Raw genomic sequence first — 6,792 nt, 5'->3', positions numbered from 1 at the left:
ACAAAGTACCTTGCTGCTAATATGCGTGCGCGCGTGTGTGTGTGTCTAATTTTCATATATGTACATACCATATACTGTGCTTATCTCTGCCTCTCAATACCTTTATCCTTCTTTTCCTAACCTCTTCTACCATTTCTTTTTGTTCCTCCAGACAGTTTCTCTTTGTTCACATCAGTTTTAAATGTAAGCACACACACACACACACACACACACACACACACACACACACACAAAAACCAAATTAAAATGAAAAAATAAAAATATGCAGTCCAGGGTTGGGGATTTAGCTCAGTGGTAGAGCACTTGCCTAGCAAGCTCAAGGCCCTGGGTTTGGTCCCCAGCTCCGAAAAAAAAAATGCAGTCCTTTTGATCAGTGTTCATTAGCTTTTCTTTGATTTTTTTATACAATGATATATAATAATTAATGGGCAATCAGCTTGAAATTTTCCTTAGTGATTATATCCTTGGGGTTTTCATAAATGTTATCATATTATCTGCGGATAAAAATGTAAACTTAATTCCCACTAATGACAGGCCTCAAAATATCACACTCCTCCATTCTGACCATAGCAGTATGCTGTCTATAAGGATGATCACCACTAGTAGTGCTCAGTGGTCATGCTCAACAAAAGGGAAACAGAAGAGTGGTGTTGTTCCGACCCCTTCTGGCCAATGGCCCCTATGTGCTTGTCATGAAGAAATGTGGATATGGACTACTAGGTATGGGGTGCCACCTTGTGGAAGTAAGTATCTAGTGCACCTGAGCGATGTCTTCTCCCACAGTTGTCTTGACTGGCAAGAGTTGGAGGAGACCTGAATCATCCCCACCACAAGCACTCTTCTCTCAAAAGAAACCCAACCTCAGCTTTAAAGGAAATGGACACTTAATTTCCAGTGAGATTCGTGCACATTCCTCATTCTGACATATGTCCAAAGGAGTTTCAGAAAAATGAAAATGCTAGGCAACCCAGAGCACTTAACACCATTAGAAAATTCACACCAGAGTTTTTTATCTAGTCCAATGGAACAATGCTTCAAAACACCCAGCTACAAGTTCTTAATCTATACACCATGTTGTGAATCATCTAATGTAATAGCACATTTTGTAATGCTCTAGTAAGCACCTAATTGCTGGTTTGTGGTTTTAGGATACAAAGAAGAAAGTGCCTTTCATGGTGGTGGTCCACTGTAAGTTCAAGAGTTCAAGGAGGAGGGCAGAAGTAGGGCGTAGAACATCTTTGTTTACAAAGGTAGTTCCATGCTAAATACAAACAAAAAGAGAATTTTGATTACAAAACACAAATCTCAAAATGAATATGTCATTGCAGATGTTGTCCATTCTGAGTGCACAGGGTAAGATCAAACTTTATCATGCCAAGGGAACATTCCTAAGAAAATTAATTGAAGACACTAGGCAGATTAGAATAGAAGTAATGGTGCTGAAGTGATGGCTTCCACGGTTAAGAATACTGGTTATGTTCCAGAGGTGTTGAGTTCAATTCCCAACAACAACATAGTGCCTCACAATAATATATAGTAAGATCTGGCACCCTTTTCTGGACTGCAAGCATGAACGAAGACAGAATTCTGTATACGTAATAAATTTTAAACTAAAATAAAAACAAAAAGGTTTGAAAATCTATGTGCATTTTTATATAAAAGTGCAACTACATCTATTGCTATCTTGCATAGATATTCAGGGTCCTGCAGTGTCTGACATTCCTTACTACTTTCTTCCTTCCTTTTGCTAAATAATCAAATTTAAAAGAGAGAAATATATCTCCTGAATATGGTACAGTATTCCCTAGCTTAGAAGAGACATCATAGGGTCTAATTAACTCTAGAAGGCCTTAAGTAGACATTACAAAGTGTGCCTTTGTGAAAATAGAACGGACAGCCAGAGTTGACCACAGAAATACTAAGGTCAAATCCAGTTATCTTGTGATGGGGAAGGTTAAGGAAAAATTGTCTTATGGGGAGATGAATAATTATAAAATATATTGTCCCTAAGGAATTAGCAGGAAAACTAGGTTGGGTAAAGAATTCTGTTCTTTGATCTACTCTTCCAAATAGGCCTATGTACACAGGATCGTATGATATACAACTGACAAAAGAACTGAGTCATTGGAAAAATTGATCATTTACAAATATCTGAAGGGTTGCTTGAATGAGGAGGAATTAGGCAATCTTATTCATTTCTTTATTTTGTAGTCAGGGAAAAGACCATAACCAAAAGAGGGGAGGGATATATGTTTCTTCAAATTTTTTCATCAATAATTCAATGGGCAGACATAATAAATAATGTGATCTTGACTCAGGAAATACTTAGTCAAAGATTTCCATTTGAGGGCTGCTGAGATATCTCAGTGGGTAAAGTATTTTTCAGGGACACAGAAGGACCTTAGTTCAATGTGCAGAACCCATGTCAAAAGCCAGGTACATACACACATGGCGAGTATCAGAGAAGAATTTATAAAGACATTTAGGTGGCCAAGTCTGCTTATTGACATTCAAGCCATTAAAAGACTTCATATCATGAAGCATCAGGGACAATAACTACTATGAAAAAATACCAGAGATGATAGAGATTCCATTTACATAAAAAAACATAAAGACACAAACACAGCCACAGAAACATAAAGACACATAGACAAAAAAAAACCCACTACACCAACCATCATATCCTTTAGTAATTCTGTCCATGAATAGGGAGTTTATATATAGAGAGAAGAAATTACAATTCCTAGCAACTGAAATAGCATATCAGAGTAAAACCGTCAGATAGACTATGAGTCTATAATCAGACTTCAACACTATCAGAAATCTGAGAATGACCAAATATCTACACACATAGGAAGCCTAACATAGCTTCCAGAACTGAGAGGATGTAGAGACTACTCTCCACTAGCACAGTCCCCTGTTAGCAACATGTGAGGGCAAGTCTTCAGCCTTCTGGACAAAATGAACTGACAGATTGTTGAAATGCAGATGTTGTAGGGCTGTTCACCCTGTCTTGGCAGGGCTTATCAGTCAACTATTCTGCAGGATTTGTCCTTTTCTGGACAGTATTAGTCTGCAGATGAAACAGTCAGTTCTCTCCCGTGGCTGCCTAGCCACAAAGTATTGCCTCACCTGGAGGTAGAGATGTTCAAATTCTTCATTAAATCACCCAAAGGGGAACTGTTAGGAGAAGATATGTCTCAACAAAGGATAAATAACTTTAAATCTCAAATTGTGTGGAAGTCTGACTTTTTTGAAAAACATCGATGTACCTATAGTAATCTGTACTGTTGTCTACAAACCTTATACATTATCTTGAAACAATTCTCACAAGTTCAGAGCCATGAATTTATAATTTGTCCCTTTACTCACAGGTGTCATCAACTCAGAAGATTGTAATGACATCAATAGAAGGACTGGCTCTAAACCTTGAACCTTTAAACTTATTTGTCCAAAAAATTCTTTAACAAAAAGGAATGTATCAAACCAGGACTTTGGTTACTGGTAGAGAGCTTAATAGATAGATATATTTCAAGCTAAAGATTTTTGTTTAACATTAATACCATGAATATATATCCATCTGTTAAGCTCTTTATCTGTAGCCACAGGTTTTATATAAGCTTAATTACCTGTAAATAACACAATCCTCTACTTGGAGTCGGTGACTTATTTTTCCCTAAGTTCCGATCCTTGGATGAAAATCGCCATGTGATTCAAGTCATCTCTGTACTATCCTGAAAAAAACTTAAACACCTTCTAGCAATTCTAATACCAAAAAGCAACTTATATTCAGGACTTGAGCCCAAAACATATCAACCTGTTAAGCTCTATGCCTGCAGTCACAAATTTTATTTCACCTTCCGATCTTCTACAATATCTCCCTGTATTCACTCTGAAAGGTGTTACAGACATGTATCAGAACACTCTACTTGGAGTTAGTGACCAATTTACACCTCTCTAAGTACCAAACCATGGATGAATGTCCCCAACTGATTCAGGTAATATCTTTAATCTCTTTTTCTAAAAATGAACTTATTCACCTTTGAATAAAATTGTCATTAAGAAGCAGCTTGTCTAACTAGGAATTCAATGCAAAATTCGCATGCAGCCCACATTAACAGAAATGTGAGTATCCTGAAAGACTTTCTAAACAACATTCTTTAACTAGCAGATTTCAATCTCTGTTTATGATCTGCCATTACTATTCACATGGCAGGGACTTACAGTCTGCCAGCCCAGGCTACTTCCCTGTTTCTTTGTTTAAATTCCTCATCTTGATTTATCACATGACTTAACATGGCGCTGGCCTCCTCTTCCTTAGAAATTAAAACTATCTCGCAACTCTTTGGATTGTTAGTGGACTCTTGCCCATCGTGATGGGTCACCATTTTTTCTTGTCAATGTATAAAAATTAACAGGCTGTCATTTACCTCCGCTGTTCCAGCAATTCAGTGCCACAAGATATCAGCCAGAAATCTTAATTCTCAGTCAGGAAAGTGTCTTGCCCGCTCCACTCCATCCTTCTAACACAGGCAAAGGCCTCACTCTGAGCCTGGCAGCAATCTCTCTACCTATTTCCCAAGGCAGGTTTCCATTCCAGAAACACAGATTCCCAACTCCGTGGTCACCCAGACCATGGACCACGCACTTCCTTACACATAAATCACTACATGGAGGAACACAGCACAATAACCTTTGGCCCAATTTATAAGATATAATTGACCACCTAAACGTACAAAGCTCAATAAACATACCCCCCTTAAAAACATTTTTAACAACCTTTAAGGCCCAGCTTACAATCATAAAGGCACTGGCCATATTTTGCCGCCAAGGCTTTTCTTGCTCTCACTCCTTTCTCTTCCCCTTTCCCTTCCGGTCTCCTCCACCTTCAAAGTCTTTTCCACCCATGCTTCCTTCTTTTTCAATGACAGGCCTCATTCTATCTTGTACCTGCCTCACCTGTGACAACATCCAACATTTCACACTTTCGTCTAATTAAAAAATTGTTTCTCTCAAATATAAGCTAAGCACAACTATTATCATTTTGTACTTAAAAGCATAAAATATATCTAACACACAGTCCAACACTATCAGTTAAATAGAACATTGAGTTATTCATTCCAGGTTGAGCAAGGTGTAAAACCTGTATTTCATCTTGACTAACTTATTTAATATCTGGTAACTATCCAATAAAATATGTATATTCAGTGTTAAACAGTCTGATAAGCTATGAGACTATAATCAGTCTTCAACCACGTCAGAAATCTGAGGATGAACAAACATCTATACACAGAGGAAGCTTATCATGGCTTCCAGTACTGAGAGGATGTAGAGACCACCCTCCCCTAGCACAGTCCCCTGTTAGCACCACGTGAGGGCAGGTCTTCAGCCTTCTGCACAACAATCAACTGATAGACTGTTGAAATGCAGATGTTGTAGGGCTGTTCACCCTGTCTTGGCATGGCTTATCAGTCAACTATTCTGCATGATTTGTCCTTTTCTGGACAGTATTGGTCTGCAGATGAAATAGGCAGTTTTTTCCCGAGGTTGCAAAGCCCAAAAGTATTGCCTCACCTGGAGGATAGACATGTTCAAATTCTTCATTAAATCAACCAAAGAGGAACTCTGAGGAGCAGTAATGTCTCAACAAAGCATAAATAACTTTAAATCTCATATTTTGTAGATTTCTGACGTTTTTGAAAAACATCGATCTACCTTAAGTATCTGGACTGTTGTCTCCAAATCTTAAATGTTATCTTGAAAGTATTCTCACAACACGGAGCCATGTATTTATTTGGCCCTTTATTCACAGGTGTCATCAACTCACAAGTTCGTAAGAACATCAATAGGAGGAATGGATCAAAATCTTGTACTGTTACATGCTTTTTTGTCAAACAATTTCTATACCAAAGCACAGTTAATGATTTTAGATTAGTTACCCAATGAGATAGCGACTCTATATCTCAATCTAGCTACTTCCTCCCTGGTAAATTACAACCATTTCTAAATTCCTCATGAAAACAACTTCAGAATAACCACTTTCAGTCCCCCAAATGTCTACGGTATTGGGGCGACGACTCCTCCATAACTTCTTCATGCTGTACATGGGCGATGAGATATCCATGGTGGTAGGGGATAGGAAGAATGAAGCAAAATGCAGTAGCAGATGTGTCCTGACTGGACCCGGCTTAAAGTCTTGAGACTAGAAATCCAAGTAGGCTCACTCCACAAAATACAACTCTCAAGACCAATGTTTAGGATCCAGATATCTTTTTGTTTGATTCTCCTGAATCAATTTTTTCAGGCCGTCTATCTCTGTCAAATGTGATCAGTAGGACTCTGTGAGTTTTCCAGAGCCTAATCACACTTTGTAAAACAGAGACAAAACATTTCTCCCAAAATACTGTGTTCCTTAGTCTGTAACCAGAAAAGTTTCTACCTTGCACTCATTGCGAGGAAAACAATATAACCATAAAACACAAAGTCGCACCCATTTTGAAGATTAAACAATTTTTAAAAGCGGGAGGAAGCTAAACAATGAGTCTGATAGGCTTTTGTCCTCTGTGATATCAGGATATGAACCCATTATTCCGGTGGGACCCACCTAAAGAGAATGCGTGCTTCCCATTGTGGTCAATAGCAAAAGGTAACCCAAATCCTTGCTACCCGGTATCAACGAGCCACATGTCCTTTAGCGGTGTAATTCATAAAACAAACTTAAAAGTTCTATCAAATCTAATACCAAAAAGCAATGTTTCAATCTAGGACTTTGGTTAGGGGTAGAGAGCTTAA

The sequence above is a fragment of the Rattus norvegicus genome, chromosome 7, assembly GCF_021556685.1.
Source record: "Rattus norvegicus strain SHRSP/BbbUtx chromosome 7, alternate assembly SHRSP_T2T, whole genome shotgun sequence".
NCBI classification, from domain to species: domain Eukaryota; kingdom Metazoa; phylum Chordata; class Mammalia; order Rodentia; family Muridae; genus Rattus; species Rattus norvegicus.
This window is presented reverse-complemented; position numbering follows the sequence as displayed.